This window comes from Diceros bicornis, chromosome 27 (genome assembly GCF_020826845.1).
Source record: "Diceros bicornis minor isolate mBicDic1 chromosome 27, mDicBic1.mat.cur, whole genome shotgun sequence".
Taxonomy (NCBI): domain Eukaryota; kingdom Metazoa; phylum Chordata; class Mammalia; order Perissodactyla; family Rhinocerotidae; genus Diceros; species Diceros bicornis.
The window spans coordinates 3111935-3133710 of NC_080766.1; the positions used below are offsets into that span (position 1 = coordinate 3111935).

At 39.5% G+C, this 21776-nt stretch overlaps 1 protein-coding gene across 5 annotated transcripts in view; it reads right to left on the bottom strand.

Moving 5' to 3' along the window:
- Window positions 1–1904: 1904 nt before the first annotated feature.
- The window catches only part of LOC131423088 (ral guanine nucleotide dissociation stimulator-like), a 303954-nt gene continuing 284082 nt past the window's right edge, over window positions 1905–21776 (bottom strand). Inside the window, exons 2-6 of one of the 5 annotated variants that reach the window (XR_009224221.1) lie at window positions 17818–17939; window positions 16687–16864; window positions 12765–12963; window positions 12253–12421; window positions 1905–3158 (exon numbers count right to left, since the gene is read on the bottom strand). The gene's annotated coding sequence lies outside the window, so the exon portion shown is untranslated. Of the gene's footprint in view, window positions 3159–4452; window positions 4554–12252; window positions 12422–12544; window positions 12964–16686; window positions 16865–17582; window positions 17661–17714; window positions 17940–21776 lie in introns of those variants that run through there. The other 4 variants (XM_058570666.1, XR_009224222.1, XM_058570668.1 and 1 more) reach the window with 4 other exon arrangements.

The window sequence follows — 21776 nt, forward strand, 5'->3', positions numbered from 1 at the left end:
TAGCCTTAATGTTACAATATTGTTTTCTTTTTCTGGGAATCAGATAATCTTGTATTTGGTGAACATTTTAATTTTTAATGGCCGCTTGTATTTCGTGATATGCACGTGTTCAAACAATCTATAAGAACTAACCATTACTACCCACATATAGGATTATACAGGAATGGAGGAGTATTGGCTGACTTGTTGTATATAATGGCAGACTCTACCACTTACAATAATTTAGGGATTTGAAGCAGTATTTTTAAATACAAATAATCTCAAAATCAGTAATATATAAAGTATATTACTTACTGTGTTAACTAATCAAAATAGTTAAATTTGTTATTTTTCCTCCATTTATAAGGATGCACCCATTATACAGATTCTGTACAAATTGCAAAGATCACTTTTTTCCTTTTCAAAATTTATTTATTTTAATTTTTATAGTGAGAATCTTAGTGTTGGGTAAACTGCTGCACAATTACTGGAAATGCTGAGAGTCATTTGGAAAAGTGTAGAAGTCGAAAGAGAATGTAAAGTACATTTCTCCAATGTCAAGTCCTTTGAGCCTCTGTCTAGTTGTACCTTGAAAAGATGGAAGATTAAGTACCAGCAAAGGACACAAGAGAACAGGCTGCCAACTTGAGAGCTTCCCACTGACCACAGAATGCCTGGCAGACGCTTGGAGATGTCGGGGGAAGAGGGAGAATCTCTTTCTGCCCTTTCCCTTAAGGTTCTTATGGCTGGCCAAATAATCAACAAGACAGGTTAGCAGGAGAAAATAATACCAAGTTTAATAACATGTATACATGGGAGAAAGCAGGGACACTGCGTTTCTCAACACAATAGCAGAAATTCTCGTCTTAAATACCATTTTCAGCCAATGACAAAGGAGGATTTTGGGGGTGGGGGGAGTCAGTTACAGGAGATTACCACTAAAGCACAATAAACAAGAGTAAGGTTTATTATGTAGCTCAAGGCCTCATCTTCCACATTGATAAGTCACTAGAAATGAGCTCATCCCCCTCTCTTCCCAATACAGAGAGGGAGATACTTTTACGAATGGAGACTTCCCTTGTAAATGATTGTCTGGCAACTCCTCGCAGGGCCATCCAAAGAATGTGGCCAGAGAGACAGAACTCCCGATAAGATGGGCTTGTTGGTGCCTTTTCCATTGTAACCTCTATCCTACATTATCTTTATAGCAGTCATGATAGATCTGTTCTAGGAAGGAGCCACCATGTCAAATTCTTTAGGCAGTTAGTGGGGGAGGTCAAATGTCCCTAGAGAAAACAACCAAGGTAAAGAGACAGATTTCAGGGTGGCCAAATCTTGATCTCCCACAGAGATTAAATCTGGGCTTTGTCTATGGGTGGACCCTGAAAGGAGGATTTTGCTTAAATGACCAGAGAATACACAACCATTTTTCTTGATAATAAGTAATACTTACCATGTAAATTTCTTCATAAATCTCTGAATAAAATAAAAATATATAACCCATATAGATATAAACTCTTACTGACAAACCCCACAGCCTTCTCTAGAGAGCCCAACAGAAAATGTCTCAGCTGACTGTGAATTGGTCTTCTCTAAAAGCCAGCCAGCCCTTCACTGATAGCCCTGGATAAGGAAGGGCAGATAAAATTCTTTGAAGATGTTTAGCTGAATTCAGAAGCAAAAATCCTACCTCCAGTTGGCTCCTCTGTGAGAATGGATGGCCGGCCTTATTTCACAGGCTGGGCAGCTGAGGATTCAGATGAGCTTATTTGCCCTGTTCCCCAGGGATGCAAAAGGAGGAATGTGACATTCATTCAGGGCTGAGATTTTGCACGTAAAGATAGTGTTGTCGGGATAGAGGGAGAATCTCCCTCTGCCCTTTTCCTTAAGGTTCTTATGGCTGGCCAAATAATTAACAAGACAGGTTAGAAGGAGAAAATAATACCAAGTTTAATAACATGTATGCATGGGAGAAAGCAAGGACACTGCGTTTCTCAACACAATAGCAGAATTCTCATCTTAAATATCATGTTCAGCCAATGACAAAGGAAGTTGTTGGGGGTGGGGGGAGTCAGTTACAGGAGATTACCACTAAAGCACAGTAAACAAGAGTGAGGTTATTATGCAGATTTAAGGCCTCACCTTTTACATTGATAAGTTTCTAGAAATGAGGTCATTCCCCCTCTTCCCAATTCAGAGAGGCAGATACCTTTACAAATGGAGATTTCCCTTATAAATGTAAATGTCTGTCTGGCAACTCCTTGCAGGGCCATCCAAAGAATATGGTCAGAGACAGAACTTCTGATAAGATGGGCTTGTTGGTGTCTTTTCTATTGTAATATCTATTGTACATTATATTTACAGCCATCATGATAATAACTCCTTCCTGAAACAGATGTTTTGTTTTAAATTCTTTAGGCAGTTAGTGGGGGAGGTCAAATGCCCTCAGAGAAAACAACCAAGGTAAAGAGATAGATTTCAGGGTGGCCAAATCTTGATCTTCCACAGGGTCATAGAAGGGAATAAAGATTTCAGCAAATTGGTTTTTTGTTCTCTACAGTGGAAGTAATTTAAGAAGATAGTCTCTCACTCCAACTTCTCTTCCCTGTTCTCTATCTGTAATATCGCTGTAAAAATTCTCTCTGCAAAAATTTCAGTCTTTTTTCTTTGCAGTCTATTATCATCTTTACGAATTCTTTGACTACACCACCTTCTTGGCACCACAGCGCTAGCCATTGAGATATTATTATAGATTCAGTTTTGCAATTTCATCCTCTTATCTCTATTTCCTCTGCCATTTCTTAGTTTTAGTTCTTATTGTATCTTATGCTTGAAAACATTTCAAGCTTACAGAGTATATCAGTTCTTTATCTTCTCAACTTTTTATTATCTAAGTGCCCTCAAATATCACTTTTTTTAAAAAAGAAGTGAAATAGATAATAGAACAATATATTGTAATAAATTGACCACTTATAAAATTAAGTTCAACCTGCAATCCCTCCCCACTTAACAGCGACCATCTTTTATAACTCACCATGCTTTAGTTTGGGCAGGGTCAGTTTATCAATGATTTCTGGATGTTTTAAACCACATGAGACAAATACAGTGTAAGGTAAAATTGTTACTCTTGCAGAAGTTGTAGAATATCCTGATGGTTATGGAAGTTGGTGGCGGAGAACCTGAATCATATGAAAAGTAGTTGATTAATTAGCACCTGACAGAATTTGTTAATTTGGTAAGGACAATAATAAGACATAAATGTTGAAACGATAACTTTGCATATCAGAGTATTGTCAAAGGCCACTGGGGAAATTCATAATATTCTCAAATACCACAAAAAATGACCACTTTTTCATAAAAGATGTCATACATGATGGCACCATATACTTCTGTCAGAAAATTTGCAATGAAAGAAATTAAGACTTGAGTCATTTTAATTTTAACTATTTGTTTCTGCTTACTATTAGGTTAAAAAACCCTTTTAGAAATAAAGTGATAAGGGATGTACTTGCTTAATTTTTATTTTTTTTTAAGAAAAAGTCTTTTTCACATTTAAAAAAAATATTTATTTGTATTTATTTTATGCTGAATTTATTTGTGTGCCCAAAGCCTTTTTTTAATTAACTACCACCAATTCTTTTCAAACTCTTTCAAAAAGTTGAAGAGGAGAGAATACTTCTAAAGTCATCCTATGGAGTTAGCACTACCCTGATATGAAAGCCAAAGACACTAAGAGAAAAGAAAACTACAAGTCAGTATCTTTGAGGAATATTGATACAAAAATCCTCAATAAAATAATAACTAACCAGATTCAGCAGCATATTAAAAGGATTATACATCATTTTAAGTGGGATTTATTTCTGGAATACAAGGATGTTTCAATATATGAAAATTAATCAATGTAATAAAGCACATTAACAGAAAGAGGGAAAAAAACACAGGATCATCTCAATGGATGCAGAAAAAGACTTGACAAAACTAAACATGTTTTCATGTTAAAAACACGAGAAAACTCTTAGAGTAAAAGGAAGCTACTTCAACATAATAAAAGCCAGATATAGAAATACACAGAGAACATCGTATTCAAGGGAGAAAGACTGAAAGCTTTTCTTCTAAGATCAGGAAAAAGGCAAGAATGCCCACTGTCACCATTTCTATTCAACATGGTATTAGATGTTCTAGCCAAAGCAATTAGGCAAGAAAAAGAAAGCAATAGCATCCAAATTGGAAAGGAAGAAGTAATATTATATTTGTTTACAAATAATATCTTATATGTTGAAACCCCTAAAAATTCCACGAAAAAATTTTTAGAACTGATAAATTCTGCAGAGTAGTGGAACACAAAATCAACATGAAAAAATTAGTTGTTCTTCTATACATTAATAATAAGTAATCTGAAAAAGAAATTTAAAAACTTTACATTTTTATTTACAATATCATCAAAAAGAGAAAAATACTTAAGAATCAACTTACTCAAGGAGGTAAAAATTCCAATGATGTTTTTTGCACAAATAGAAAAATCTATCCTAAAATTCATATGGACTCTCAAGGGACCTTAAATAGCAAAAAGAATGTAGAAAAAGAAGAACAATTTAGAGAAGTCACACTTCCTGATTTCAAAACTTACTACAAAGTAATCAAAACAGTGTGGTACTGGCATAAATACACACAATATACTAATGAAATAGTATAGAGAGCCCAGAAATAAACCTTTGCATATATGGTCAAATGATTTTTGACAAGGGTGCAAAGACCATTCATTGGAGAAAGGATAAGTTTTTCAACAAATAGTGATGGGAAAACTAGATGACCACATGCAAAAGAATGAGATTGGACCCTTACCTTACACCGTATACAAAAATTAACTCAAAATGGATCAAAGATATAATATTAGAGCTGAAGCTATAAAATCCTTAGAAGAAAACACAGAGTAAAAGCTGCATGTCATTGGGTCCAAAGGCCATTGCCAACAATGATTTCTTTCATCTGACACCAAAGACATAAGCAACAAAAAAAAACCAACAAATTGGACTTCATCAAAATGCAAAAGTTTTCTGTATCACAAGATACTATTAACAAAGTAAAAAGGCAACCCACAGAATGGTTGAAAATATTTGCAAATCACATATCTGATAAGGGATTAATATCTAGAATATATAAAGAACTCCCACAACTCAACAATAAAAAAACAATCCAATTTAAAAATGCACAAAGGATTTGAATAGACATTTCTCCAAAGACATAAAATGGCCAGTAAACACGTGAAAAGATGCTCAACATCACTAAGTATCAGGAAAATGCAAAATAAAACCACATTGAGATACCTCTTCACACACATTAGAATAGTTTTATTATCACAAAATCAGAAAATAACAAGTGTTGGCAAGGATTTTGAAAAATTGGAACCCTTGTGCTTGGATGGTGAGAATATAAAACTGTGGAAAACAGTATGGCAGTTCCTTCAAAAATGAAAAATAGAATTACCATATGATCTAGAAATTCTACCTATGGGTTCTGAAATAACAGAAAATATATTTATGGATCTCTGTCTCCAGTTCCTGGCACAGAGCTCCTAAAATCCTTGTAATTTCCTAAATGATAAGTAAGAACACTAGGAGCATCTCTTGTTCTAATATTTGTCTTTGACCCCATCCCTGACACAGAGCTCCTAAAACTCTTGTAATTTCCTAAGTGATAAGAACACTAAGAGAATCATTTCTTCTATTGAGGCAACTCTGGGTGGGCTCCTGGATGGCTCCTGGATGGGGGCTGGTCACCGGAAAGACCAAGCCCCGATTAGTAGCTTGGAATTTTTAGTCCTATCCCTTATCCTCCAGAGAGGGGAGAGAGGCTAGAAACTGAGTTAATAATTGATCATGCCTACGTGAGGGAGCCTCCATAAAAATCCCAATAGAATGAGTTTCAGAGAGCTTCCAGATTGGCAATGACAAGGAGTGCTTGGAGAGTGGTGCACCTGGAGATGGCATGAAAGCTCTGTGCCCCTTCTCCATACCTTTTCCTATGCACCACTTCCATCAGGCTGTTCTTGAGTTATATCCTTTTATAATAAACTGGTGATCTAGTAAATGTTTCTCTGAGTTTTGTGAGCCACTCTAGCAAATTAATCAAACCCAAGGAGGATGTTGTGGGAATCTCTGGTTTACAGTCACTCAGTCAGAAGTACAGGTAACAGCCTGGGCTTGTAACTGGCATCTGAAGTAGAGGTGAGGTTGGGTGGGTGTGCAGTCTTATAGGACTGAGCCCTTAAACTGTGGAATCTGATGTATCTCTGGGTTGACAGCATCAAATTGAGTTGAATTATCTTACAACCATCTGGCATTCCCAGAATTGCTTGTTGGAGGTGTGGGGAACCCTCCCACATGTGAAAAAATGAATCTCAGAACACCATATATGGGTATAAACCCAAAAGAACTGAACGCATATGTAAAGACATATACGTACACCCGTGGTCTTAACAGCATTATTCAAAATAAGCAGAAGCTGGAAGCAGGCCAGGTGTCCATAAATGGATGAGTTGACAAAAATTGTTGTGTAAAACACAGTGGAATACCATTCACCCTTAAAAAGGATAGAATTCTGACACATGTTATGACATGGATGAACCTTGAGGACTTTATGCTAAGTGAAGTAAAGCCAGACACAAAAGGAAAAATACTGCATGATTCCACTCATATAAGGTACTTAGAGTAGTCAAATTCATAGGAATAGAAAGGAGAATGGTGGTTCCCAGGCAGGGTCAAGAGGGAGGGACAACAGGGAGTTGTTGCTTAATGGGCACAGAGTTTCAGTGCAAGGTGGAAATAGATCTGTGGATGGTTAGAGGTTATCACTACACAGTTATGTGAATGTACTGAATGTCACTGAACTGTACACTTAAAAATGGATAAAGTGGTCAATTTCATGTTATGCATATTTTATGACCATCTAACAACATTAATTATTTTCAACAAATGAACTAACACTAGCTACATGCAATAGCATGGATGAATATCACAACCATAATGCTGAATAAAAGAAATTATATTCAAAAGGCTATATACTTTATAATTCCATTTATATAAAATGCAAAAAAGAAACAAAAGCGAGGTCTAGCTTCCAGTACTAGTGGAGTAGCTTGTTGAACTAACACTCTCACAGATAACAATGATAAAATCTGCATGAAATATTATATATATTTATATAGAATCATGTATCTATATGTAATACACATATAATAAATGTGTATATGTATGTATGCATAAATCTCTTCCAAAGGCAAGCAGAACTGAAGGGGAGTCTTCCCTTGAATCATGGGAATTTTACCAGGAGATATTTGCAAGCTTGAGTTTTTTGCCTCAAAGCATTCCAAAATCTGTACATGGCCCAGACGGGAAAAACTATAATATTACTTGTAATGTTAGAGGATGTATTTTGGGGCTGACAGAGTAGCCGGAAAGTTAGGGGAGAAATTCTGGAAGGGAGGGAACCACAAAGAGGAAAATCTTAAAATATGTATGAAAGTCTGCCCCCCACACACACAGCAAATTGGCAGATCTTTGAACAACACACTTGCAGGGTAGGCCCCAGAGGGCGTAGTGTAAAAACAGCAGTTGGAAGATGAAAGAACTGAATGAGGATTTCAGCTATGCCCATTGTAAAGGAGATAGGATTGGAGTTTCAGTCCAGCCAAGTTAACTCTCTGCTAGAAAAATAACAACACTCTTCACAGGGATACAATAGAATCCAGAGTCTCTATAACTATCATCCATGGTTTCTAGTACATAATTTTAAAAATCATGAGATTTGAAGAAATAGGAACATATAATCCATATACGACCAAAGTGGGCAGTAGAAACTATTCCCAAGGTGTTGCAATTAGCAGACAAGGATGAGAAAACAGCTTTTATAAAGATGATCATGGTGGTAAAGAAAAATATTCTCATAATGAATGAACAGATGTAGAAATTCAGCAGAGAAATGGAAATTACAAAAAAGAACCAAATAGGAAGATGAAATACAGAAAATATTTTTGAGTTTACTGGTAGATTAGAAACAGTAGAAGAAACATGAATATAGAGCAATAGAAATTATCCAGTCTGAAGAAAAGAACATAAAAGTTTTGAGAAAAATGAAGACAGCCTTACGACCTGTGAGATGAGTGAGTCCCCATCAGAGAGGGGAGAGACAAAAAATTAAATGAAGCAGAAAGGCAAATCAATGAGTAATAGCATAAAACTTCCAAAATTTGGTGAAAAATCTAAAATTTTAGATCCAAGAAAGTCAGGAAACACACAAAATAAAATACAAAATAAAACCATACCTGGGCACATGATAGTCAAGCTGCTAAAATCCAAAGATAAAAAGAAAATCTTGAAAGCAGTCAGGGAAATACATATGTACAGGGGAAGACATTACATACAGGGAGAAATAATGTGACTGATGGATGATATATTATCAAAAACAAAAGAGACAAATCAACAACAAAATGACATCTCTCAAGTGCAGAAAGAAAACCCAAAAGTCAACACAGGATTTTATATTTAGCAGAACTCACTTTCAAAAAGGAAGCAGAAGCCACAATAAGATACCACACACCTATTAGGTGGCTAAAATAAAAAATATATTTGCAACTACAGAGTGCTGGTGAGGACTAGGAGCAACTAGAACTGGGAATGCTACATGATAGTTGCATTCGGAAAACACTTAACAGGTTCTTATAAAGTTAAACATACACTTATTATATGACTCAGATATCCCACTCCTAGAGATTTACTGAAGCAAATTGAAAACTAATGTTTAAACAAAACTCTTTGCATGAATCTTCATAGCCATTTTATTCATAATTGTGAAAAGCCGGCAACAAACTAAATGTCCTTCATCAGGTGAATGGAGAAAGAAACTGTGGTGCATCAGTACATTAGAATACTACTTGGCAATAAAAAGGATAAACTCTTGATTCACACAACAACAAGGATTAATCTTGGATGCATATCTCTAAGTGAAGGAAGCCAGATTCAAAAGGCTATATAGTATATGATTCCATTTACATGACTTTCTAGAAAAGACAGCATTACAGGGATGGAAAATGATCAATGGTTGCCGAGGAATGGAGTGGGGGAAGGGGTTGACTACAAAGAGACAGTATGAGAGAATTTTGGGAGTGAAAGAAACAGCGCTGTGTGGTACCGTGGACGTGGATACATGACCGTAAAGTTGTCAAAACCCATACAACTGTACACCGCATAGAGTGAATTTTACTCTGCAAATTTTAAAAATCAATCAGGATGCTGGGGAACTCAGATGGAATGCAGTGACAAATGTACCTCACTGTATTACAAGCATGTGACATAACCACACAGAAGGGGTGGGGATGAAAGGTCCTGACCGAAGTAACTTTGGAAGACAGTGTTTTGATGGGATACTGTAAAACTAAAGTACTGTACAAAAACATTGTACTCTAGGTGGTAAATTTGTTTTTCATAAGGGTATGGATTAGCGATTCTGAAACTAGTTGACACATTAGTAAATATATTGTAGATAACTGGAGTTAAGTTTCTCACTGTTGGTGAAAGAAGTTACAAATAAACAAAAGGAGAATGCTGGAATAAACTCTGTGGTGCTGGATTGGAGTTGGAAGTATCAGTATGAATACATGTCTCTTTTAATATATCTATCCAGATAGATAGATAGATTGATAGATTGATATATCGATAGGTAGATGTGTATACCTGAGTTTACATTCATACATACATTTCCAAGCTCTGCTGAGAGGGTCTAGAAGCAGTGACACCCTCGTATCAATGGTCACACCTAGCTCCCACATTTTGGTTTCTAAATATCATTCTTCAATAAAAAGAACCAGGTTTTCTTGGAGAAATGGCTAATTCAAATCTGGGGATGGGAAATACAATATGAGCCTGGAGCTTCTTGTAGTGCCAGAAAGTAGGAAAGTGCTTTCAAAAAAAACCACAGAAAATGATGAGATGTGTCAAAAGGAATCAATCTGGGCTGGCCCTGTGGCTTAGCGGTTAAGTGAGCGTGCTCCGCTGCTGGTAGCCTGGGTTTGGTCCCGGGCGCGCACCACTTCTCTGGCCATGCTGAGGCCACGTCCCACATACAGCAACTAGAAAGATATGCAGCTATGACATACAACTATCTACTGGGGATTTGTGGGGAAAAAATAAATAAATAAAATCTTTAAAAAAAAAACCAAAAGGAATCAATCTTAAAGACTTCTCAACGGCTCAAGCTGGAAAACTGGGAGCAACAAAATAAATAATGGTAGCATTGGATTATTACCCAGAGAATAAAATAAATATCCATGAGTCTATACTGATATAAAGAAGATTAAATAAGAAAGGAAGAAAGAAGAAAAGGGGGGGAGAAGAAAGAGAGAAAGACAGGAAGAAGGCAGGGAGAGGGAGGGGGGAATCTTCCTCACAGAATTCCAAATAATAAACGCGGCTGGATAGCATGAAATAGAAAATCGCCACTAGAACACCACAGTAATAATTACTGTGGGCAAGACTGACTGATGAATGCAAAAACTGTGAGTGAAACTTAGAGAAGAAACAGTACATTTGCAGATCCTCGAAGCATTTCCCTCCCAATACTTAACATTTTTCTCTTAATTTCTTTAAAAGACCTATGACTATTTAAAGAAAAATCATAACACTGTATTGTGGGATTTATAACACGGGTAGATGTAAAATTTATGACAACATAGCACAAAGGACAGACAGAGGTAAATGGAACTGTTCTGTAGCAAGGCTCCCATATTTTACATTGATTAAACTGGTGCACTATTGAGTCTAGGTAGGCTGTGATATGTTAAAGATGCATATTGTAATCTGGATCAACCACTAAAAACTGCAAAGGTGTGTCACTTAAATGCTAATAAAAGAATTAAACAGCATACAAAAAGGGTTTGTACAAGAATGTTCACAGGAGATGATCTGCACTTCCCCAGGAGGAAGACGAGCCCACTTCGGGGCATCCACAGAGCAGAACGCCCTCAGCCGTGCTGAGGAGCAAACGCTGACACACACGTGCTGGGTGAATCTCATCTACCTCGTGACGAGGGATGCAAGCTAGACAGAAAACAATACATGTGGGCTGATTTCTGCCAAGATGAACCTATGGTGAAAAAAACAGAACAGTGGTTGCCTCAGGGGAAGGAAAAAATTGCCTGGGAAGGAACAGGAAGGAGTTTTCTGGGGGTGAAGGAAATATATTATTCTTAAAGGGGTGAAGGTTATATGGGCATGTTTATTTGCTAAAACTGTACGATTGAGATTTGTGCCTTTCAGTGTGTGTACATCTTACCTCCCCACACACGCAAAAAGGACTAAAAGAATAATAAACTGAGGTGAGAATGGGATGGAGTCTGGATAAAACAAAAATGGCAGATGATTAATAGTTGTTGAAGTTGGGTGATGGGCCTACTATGCTATTTTGTTTATTTTGTATATTGTTTAAATTTTCCTGTAACAAAACACTTGTATAAGAAGACAAACTCGATATACAGTGTTTGCTGGTAAGATATTGGTTACCTTTGGGGAGGAAGGAGGGAGAAAGGGATTGTCGGGGCCTGAATGAAGCTGGTGCTAGTTCTTGGTCACACAAGTGTGTTGACTTTGTAATAATTTTTTGAGGTTTACACGGATGACCTCTGCATATATTTCTGTATGCATGTTATACATCAATAAACACTTTAAATCCTGCATATTTGCACAAAGATAAACTCAATATCTGAGAACAACAGCTGAGTTTTGTTTTAAAGTGGAACACATTCACTCATGACACCATTAGATGGATTTTAATACTCCCAAGTATCTATTAATGCCCTCACCCTTCCTTGGCGCCCTAGGTCTTTCCATTTTTGCCTCAATTTGGCAAGTGGCATGGCTTTGAGTTTTTATGATGCAATCTTTTTCCATCAACGTCCACCCCCATAATGATGCTCACCAAGGCCTTGACATCTAGCACAGTGCAGTGTTCACAGCAATCACTCAAGACCTGTGGGACTGGGTTGAATGAGGAAGAAAACAAGGAGCAATGATGTTCATAACTTATGTCTAAGTGTCATATCGTGACTTAGGAAATTGGTAGGATTTTTCGATAGATTTGCTATGCCTTCTAATTTTTTCTATTTAAAACAATGGGAAATAGGGTCTCAGAGACAGTCTGACATTTCAGGCACAGATTACTGACAACTATTAATGGTATATGACTTTCCCACCTCATCTTAGTTTTAAGTTTTTAATTCCTTACCTTGGAAATGACCTAACTTTGCTTTTTCTAAATCTTGTAGTAGTACTGATGCTCCAGAAAGTCGGGCCACGGATATTCTGCTGTTGTGCATCCTCTCTGCAAAGAAGTGGAGCTGTGCATCCACCAGTCTGAGAAGCATGTGGTGCTGTAGTATTTGGAGTCAGAGTAGCTAAATGGAAAAATAACTTCAGAGAGTTATCACCATAACCCCCAACAGCAACAAAGTATTTTGCTTAATTATTTTGTGATTCTGAGGTTATATTTAAAAAGGGATATTAAAACTGGTGGCCAAGGAGCCAGCCCTATAGTAGAGCAGAAATTGAATATTACCTTCCTACAAAAACTTCCCTGACATTGTGGGAAGGACCAACGGGAAGTTTCAGTGCTGTTGCCTGTGTTAATGAGGCCACGAGGTCCACACTGGGATAAGGAAGTCCAGTGAACAAGCCTGTGTGCAGCGTTGGAGAAGGGGCGTGCGTGTGGTCCCCTGAAGTGGCTTAGGAGTCACTTACCAGTGCACCTAAGTTTCCCGTCTGTATATGCAGGAATTGGGGCTGTCCAATGTGATGTTTTCTCCTTTTTATGACATGGCTCACGGCAGTCCTTCTAAGACTCCTGACCAAGGTATGGGCCCTTCAGGCAGGCGGGGTCCAAAGGGAGGATCTCTGCAGCGACCCTGACCACAGGGTCCAGAGGGAGGATCATGGCAGCCTGGAGGGATGGAGGGGATAGTAGGACAAGTGGTCTTGAAAAGGCAAATTCCAGGATTCCAGTCACCCGGTATTTCCATTTTAGATATTGAATTTACATTTCAAATACTGGCCAGGGAGCTTCAAGGAGGGCTGCAAGCATCCTCAGCAACAGCCAGGCTGGTGAGCCCCACCCCTACCTGAGTACCGGCCTCAAGGGATGCAGCCCAACCACGCTGCGCATACTCCAGGCGGTGGGCAGGGCATGGAGGGTGGGCAAGGTAGAGAGAAGAGGCATGATAGAGGGTGGGGTGGACAAGGAGAGGAGTGGGGCCCAGGGGTGGAGGGACAAGGAGGGAGTTGGGGCCCCTAGCAGTGCATGCTGGGAGCTTTTGTTTCTCAACCGCTCCCGGCTGGGAGCTTGCAGGACTACAGGACTACAACTCCCGGGATGCTCTGGGCACGGGGCAGTGCCTAGTCCTGAGGGGAGGAGCAAGGAGGTGTGCTCTGCACTGTGGTCCTGCACCTGCTCCACGTGGACTGAGTCTCAGAGGGATGTGATGGGACGAGAAGGACCAAGGAGTTAGGAGGGTGTGGCGGCTGCATGGGCAGCCGCGGGCCTGCATCGTGCAACTGCTTTTGTCCAAAATTGAAGCCGGACTCACGTCTATTCCACACCGCCTCCCTCCGTTGCTTGATTCCTCCTCCCACCTGCATGTCTGTGGGTCTTTCCACAGCCTCCTACCTAGTCCAGGGCCAGGTGCTTCTCTAAAGTGCTTATGGGAACTAGTTTGACATCCCAGAAACTTTCCTCTGCCTGCTGCCCTCTGCCTTCTGCAGCCAAAGTGCCATCATTTCATCAGCTTTTGGGAGAAATTCGCCCTTGTGGCCCCTCTTGCAAGCACAACTTAAGAGCTTTGCAGGGTGGTAACAGTGGCTGTTGCTTGACTTTTTCGCAGATTTGGAAGTTGAGGCATCCATGAGGTTAATCATTGGTTTCCCCAGGATCCGCCAAGAGCATCGGAGAACAACCCAATTCCCAGGCAAGTATCTAATAGAACATTTTCACCAACACCTTCCAGTGCAGGGGCCTCTGAAACAGCATCCTTAAGATGAAAATAGCTTAAGCATTTTGCCATTTAGATTGGTAGCCTAATCTCAGCTCAGGCCTGAGTGGCCAGTCTCTCAGGGACACGGGTGACGACTCTGATCCCTCAGGAAGAGACTGGTGGTCCAGCTTTGGGAGAGGGATGTTCAAGGTAGACAGCACTTGGGCAGCATTTGAAACCCATCAGCTTTAACATCTCTGCTTTGGATTCTGGTAAGGTTCCAGGATAAACACACCCAGGGATAGTCAGATGTACCATATTCTTTAAAAATTGTTTAGAGTAGTGAGAGGAACAGAGCATAAAATATCCTGCTTATTTGCAAAAGATGAAATGCAACCAAGACCTTGTTTTTTTCTTTTGTTTTTTGAGGAAGATCAGCTCTGAGTTAACATCCATGCTAATCTTCCTCTTTTTGCTGAGGAAGACCGGCTCTGAGCTAACATCTATTGCCAATCCTCCTCCTTTTTTTTCCCCAAAGCCCCAGTAGATAGTTGTATGTCATAGTTGCACATCCTTCTAGTTGCTGTATGTGGGACGTGGCCTCAGCATGGCCAGACAAGCGGTGCATCGGTGTGTGCCCGGATCCGAACCCGGGCCACCAATAGCAGAGCGTGCACACTTAACCGCTAAGCCACCGGGCAGGCACAAGTCCTCCTTGTTAATTTTTTTCTGCTCATTCTCTTGCCTGTACTGTACGCTTGAATGCAGAAACAAAAAACTTGAATTGCCAAATTCTTTTTTCCTGAGATTGGTAAATTAACTTAAAAGTCTTATTGAAACCTGTGGAGGAATGGTTAGCAGCTTTCATGATTTATGTCATCTCTAAAAATCTGGGCATTGATCTACATCAAAAAAAGTCCTTGTTTATATTACACATCCCAATAGGTTACATTTCTGATTCCTGAATGTGGGATATTATCAAAACAACTGAAAAACCTGGTCATGGAATCTGGACTCTGTCACTTTGTCAAGAATTTGCCTCTTTATGAATTAATGACGCATGAATTCCTTGACATTTTTGTAAAGAACGGAAGAGAAACTCTGTAGTGTCTCTGAATGTGGCAAGACGGGGAATTCTCATTAGACTACATCCTTGGGTTCTTCTCTCGTGTTCAATAGGCCCGGATGATAGTCTGTGTGGTCAGGTGCAGTGCCACTCCCTCAGCCCCCAGTGTTCCATCCTATTCTGGCCTGTGCCTTCTTCAGGGGGTTCTGATTACACTCGTCCACAAGGGTTGGAAAGAGACATTGTAACATGAGGATATTCATCATCTTATTTTATTTTATTTTTTTAGATTTTATTTATTTTTTTCCCCCCAAAGCCCCAGTAGATAGTTGTCTGTCATAGCTGCACATCCTTCTAGCTGCTGTATGTGGGATGCGGCCTGAGCATGGCTGGAGAAGCGGTGCGTGCCCGGGATCCGAACCCGGGCTGCCAGCAGCAGAGTGCGCGCACCCAACCGCTAAGCCACGGGGCTGGCCCTTTTTTTTTTTTAAAGATTTTATTTATTTATTTATTTTCCCCCCAAAGCCCCAGTGGATAGTTTTATGTCATAGCTGCACATCCTTCTAGTTGCTGTATGTGGGACGCGGCCTCAGCATGGCTGGAGAAGCAGTGTGTTGGTGCGCGCCCAGGATCCGAACCTGGGCCACCAGCAGAGGAGCGCGAGCACTTAACTGCTAAGCCACGGGGCCGGCCCTCATCATCTTAAAACAAGGATTAATGGAGAGGAAAATGTCAGGGTGTGTGTGCTCCGATGCACTGCTGTTGGGGTGTGGCCGCAGTGACCACTGTGCTCCCAGCAGTCCCCACAATGGCTGTCTCAGACGTTTGATCTCCTGGTGCAACCACAGCAGCTGTTGACAGAGCTGGGCTCTTGTGGTTCAGTGTCTTCCTTCAGATTTTGTGGCTCTGACCCTCCTCTGCTCGCCGCCTTCCTATTCCTATCTGCTGCGTTGATTGCTTTTAGTTGTTTCCTAGGAGCCACTGTGTGTAACTGTATTTCACAGTGTCTTTAGGGACCCACCCTCACTACACGAGTCACTGTACAACAGCGACTTATCCTGGTGTAGCCCATGTTCATCCTCTCCAGTGGAGCTGTGAAGAACCCTGCTTACTCGGAGCTCCTCTCATTCTCATGCTGCTGGGGCTGTTATGAAGCTGAGTATCTCGTCTTTGGTCTCATCAACATTACTCTTTTCATCAATTATTCTGAAGTTGGAGACGACTTTGTTAATAATGTGGACACTGACTGTCACAGGCACTTTTATGTATCTTCCCCAACAGCTCTGTGAAGTAGGCCTGTGATTCCCATTTTACAGGGGGGGACACTGAGGCTCAGGGAGGTGGAGTAGCTTCCTTCATGCAGTGTCTTGGTACATTTTGAGTCTCCACCTGGAACTCCACCTCTCAGGTGTGTGCCCTTAGCTGGTGTTCGACTTTGTGCCTCTCTACCAGCCTCCCCAAAGACACAGGCCCCATCCTGAGTCCACTGTCTGCTTGATGGCAGTCACCCTGCACAAACAGGCCCTGGGCGGGGAGTGGACTAGTGGGCCGTGGTCCTCCAGCTTACCCTGGGAAGGTACTAGGTTTCTTGCGAGAGCTGGAGCAGTGGAAGATACTGACCGTCACTCACCTGGAAGGTTTGTTGTGTAGAAATACTTCACTGACTTTTTGCAGGTGTCGTGTCTTCTTTGTCTTCATTGCTCCTCTGGGCTTTTTCCTACAGTCCGTGCTGTGCAGTAACATACAGTACAGAGACTGGTGAACATAATGCTGTTGTCCTGCACCAAATGGTCACATCATTCATTTTTCTAATTATGAAAATACATATTGTAAAAAAAGTCACAGTACACAGATCTGTATAAAGTGAAACCCACCCCTTTCATCCCCTTCCCTGAAAGCTCACTCCCCTACTCAGAAGCCACTACTGTTAACAGGGTGGGGTTTATTCTTCTGGAAATTTCCTATGAATTTATAAATACACATAAAGTTTTTTAACATAAATTACATAACTACATCGTTTTGCTATTTGCTGTTTCCCAAATCATATATCAAAGACGTCTCCCCTTATCAGTGCACATCATTCTAACTTACCATGTTAGATGTTTTAGAGGTATTCCAAAGAACAGGAATACCATAATCTGTTTACTTCTTCTTTGATAGAAATGGGATTACATCCAGTTTCACTATTATACATAATGCTGCCGTAAGATCCTTGTGTGGAATTAATTACACTGCTATTCAACTGCTCAATTTGCTTTGTTTCCTTTTAGTCAGACACTATGACATAAGATTTTCATGGTAATTATAGGGAAATTAATTTTATCATTGAATAAATACATTTATGGGGAAACTGGACTTCAAGGTCATCCATCTCAATATTGTGGAGAAAAATCATGAAACTTAGAAGGTGTGCTCCATCACATTCTAACAAGTCATGTTAACAATTTAAAGTTGAATGTTTGAGTAGCCTCTACTGTCTCTCTTCCAAAGACGGATGACTTCTTCTTTTCTTGAAAACTGCTGACTCCAGGGGCTCTCAGTTTGGCTAGAGAGGATAAGATATTGGTGTTGTATCTGTTTCTCTTCAGCTGTAGGCTGCATCTTCTAAAGATCATAGAATTGAACATGGTCCAATTGATAGATATGATTTGAGTCAAAAATTCAAAGTAATGAACCTAAGAGAAGAATCTATAACTTGGGTTCTTAATAAAAAATTTCCTTTGATATCCTTAAGTTTCTGTGATTACTAGTAAAAACTCACCTATGGGTGAAGAGATGTAGTTCTTCTGGCAATGTCTGGCTTGAACATCCATAGGTAAGCCTGCCACACCCGTAGGTAGATTAGACTTGATCTCTTGAAGACCTCTACCCTTGGTGTTTGACCTGGGAAAAATAAGAATTTAAAAAAGCTGCTGTTATTAGCACTCAATGCTAGATGCCCATTAAAGAGTGAGTTTGATTTGGTAAACCAAAGGGAGTATAAGCAGAACAAAGTCTTTAAAATCTCTAAAATTTCAAAAAATTCTAATTTTTTAAAATATAACTCTATTTTTGCCACAGTGCAAACTGTGTATATATGAATGAAATATCCCTCTGTCCATTTCTTAACTTGTTTCCATTGATTTGATGGATTTATCCTCTAATCCGGATTCCCAGTGTGAAAGAACATCTTGGTACTTCAAAGAAAAGAAGCCATTGAAATTTGATTTTCTTTTAGCTCGACATCCTACAGGTTTGAAGAATAAATTATCATGTAATGATACAACGATTCTGAAATCTAATTGTTAATTAGAGGGGTGTAAGGGATGATTGAATGGTGTTTCATCCCCATGGTCAGGGGTATTGTACACATGGATGTGTAAACACGATTCAGGAAGCTGCTTCACCCCCGTGACATCCCTGAGAACCACAGTGCAGGAGGATCTAGGCACACAGCCATCTGCCTCGATCTCCTGGGTTACATGTAGATCCAGGGGTCTTGAGAGTGGTTTCAGAGCAGTTAACTTTTATCTATTTCCCCCCTTCCTTCTCTCCAGCTTATCTCAAACAGTCTTGACTATCATATTTTAAAGTAAGACCAATTATAGTTATTTACATGAGTTTCTTGTTCATTATTGCAGAGTAATAATCAGGCATACCATTAAATATCATTTAATTGACCTAATTAAATTTGTCGTACCTTATAATTGATTAGAACACTAAGTTTAGTTCAGAGTTTGATATTCACCAAATGTGTTGATCTGCTTACAACTGCCATGTGTCTCACTCCTCTTAGATATGTATCTTTGGCCCATCACAAGATTTTAATGAATGAAATCATCATAAATTAAGATAATGTACTGTCTTTTGGATGATAAGGAGGCATATGGGTCCATTTTGGAAATATGCCCATCTGTCTTTGCTCCCCATGGGAAGTTTCTGGTCACTAGGTCTCCAGGTGGCTTGCACAAGCCCTAGGTCTGTAATAGTTTGGTGCCTCTCCTTCTACTTGGGGTAGAAATAAAAGAGATCAGAGAGACTTATTAAAGTTTTGGTTGCATGAAGTCTTCGATGAAGAATATCCATACATATTGTTCTGGATAGCTCTCTGTTCCTAAGAGTACTGGTTACATTAAGGGCTTGTCAGGAACCGTGAAAAGTATGATATTTTACCTTACCTGCAAGCTAATAAGTCAGCCTACCATGGTCTTATAGATGCTGGCAAAAGAAACTAGACCCATGGGTCAGAGACAAAGGACTTAACGACACAGCAATAACAGTGGCCCGAGTATCAGCATTTGCACTGGTTCACTAAATCCCACTTCCTACAAGGTGATACACAGTGAGCCAGCTGACATGCAGAGGGTTGCAAGAGCTCAGAGCTTAAGGAACTCAAATCTTTGATAATGGACAGGAAGTCTGCTGACCTTTGCCCAAGGGAGGGGTGTTATTTCTATTATACTGGGCAGTAAGCAAGCCTGCCCTTTGTTCCAGAGGAGGCCACTATTTCTATCTTCCAAGGCTGACAGCTCTACACACATCCTTGAAAAGATATCCTGGTTTCACTGGCTTTCAAAGATAAGCTTGACTGCGACTCGATCATCATTCAGTTCTTCTGTTTCCTTTATTGAGATTGTGCAAATATGCTCTTTTCTCTGTAAAGTTCACTAACTTTATTCATACATAAGGGATGCTTTTGGTTTTATTTATTAAGTTGAGATTTTCGTATTAGAGCAAATGATGAACTTTCATGGGTTGTGTCTGAAAGTATACTTTTCCAAGATAAATGTGAAAGAAGATCAGGGCTCACAGAACTCTGCCACAAGGAGCTGATAGCAACTCAAATGATTTTAATTTGAATAGTGTTTTGTACAACTTTCTTCCATCTTACTTCATCCTCTCTGCTTCCTGTAACTCCCATATGGGAATGGGGCAGTTTCAGGGATTCACTGAACTCATTTACAATATTCAAATCATTTTGTCTGTTGTGTTTTTTTAATTGAGGTAAAGTTGACATACAACATTATATTAGTTTCAGAGGTACAACTTAACGATTCAATGTTTGAATATATGTTGAAAGGATCAGCACAATAAGTCCAGTTAACATCTGTCCCCATATATAGTTACAAAATTTTCTCATGTGATGAGAACTTGGCATATTTCAAGATGCAGAAGAATCAACGATGATGTCATACTTTTTCATATACAGCTTGATGAATTTGGACATAAGTATACACCCTTGAGTCTGTCACCACCATCAAGGCCACAAACATATCCATCAATTCCCAAAGTTTTCTCTCACCTCCTTTATTACTATTATTCTGTGGTAAGAACTCTTAATATCTACTGTATTAGCAAATGTGATGTATGCAGTACAGTCTTGTTACCTGTAGGCACTATGCCGTAGCCTACACCTCCAGAACTTATTTATCTTGATAACTGAAACTTTGTATCCTTTGACCGTCAGATCCCAAATTCTCCATCCTCCCATCCCCTGGCAACCACCATTCTAATCTCTGCTTGTATGCGTTTAACTATTTTAGATTCCACATATAAGTATTTGCCTTTCTCTGTCTGCCTTATTTCACTTAGCATAATGTCTACCAGGCCCATCCATGTTGTCAAAAATGGCAGGAATTGCTTTTTTTCAAGGTTGACTAATATTCCATTTCTTTATCCTTTCATCCGTCAGTGACATTTAGGTTACTTCAGTGTCTTGGCTATTGTAAATTAGCTGCAATGAACATTAGAGAGCAGGTATCTCGCTGAGACCCTGATTTCAATTGCTGTGAGTATATACTAGAAGTGGGATTGCTGGATCATATGTTAGTTTTCATTTTTGGAGGAAGCTCCATACTGTTTTCCATAATGGCTGTACTAGTTTACATTCCCACAAGGGTTTCTTTTCTCCACATCCTCACCAACATTTGCCACCTTTAGTTATTTTGATAATCGCCATCTTAACAGGTGTGAAGTGATAGCTCATTGTGGTTTTGATTTGCATTCCCTGATTAGTGATGCCAAACACCTTTTCATACACCTATTGGCCACTTGTATGTCTTCTTTGGAAGAAGTCTATTCTGGTCCCTTGTCCATTTTTTTATTGAGTTTTCTTTTTGTTATTGACCCAACACAAAAAAAGAGAACAAAATTTTCAGGCATTATGAGTGCTTCCCAGTTGATGCAGATGGTTTTGTAATTACAGTGGTACCAAAAGATCATGTTTCCTGCTTTTTCTTCAGCTTGTTATAAGACCAGCAGTAGCTGCGGCATGGCAGATAATCGGGATCTTCTGGGTTTGGAGGTTTACAACATAACTAAGTGGTAAGGAATTTTTTATTATTCCAAGGAAATTATTGAGTTCATAGTCCATGGAATCCAGGATTGATAGGGGTAGGAGGAAATTAAGGTGAGGATCGGTGATCTGGCATTACTTCTGATCTTGAGGGACAGGTATCCACTGTATGAGTGTTTGAATAAAAGTATTAGATATCAGGAATTTGTGGTGAGTGAATGTTTTCTGAATTATTTACTTTGAACATAACCATTTGGATTATGTGAACATCTGGGATGTGGGAGTAAGTCGCTAACAAGGGCTGGTTGACAATGTCACTATTGATTTGACTTCTATGAACACCGAGTGGTCAATGGATTAAGCAAATGAGTAGTCAGAAAACACAGAAATGGTGGGATTTGGGATTTAGTAAAAGATTGGGGACCGACTGTCCTGAGAGTGAGTGC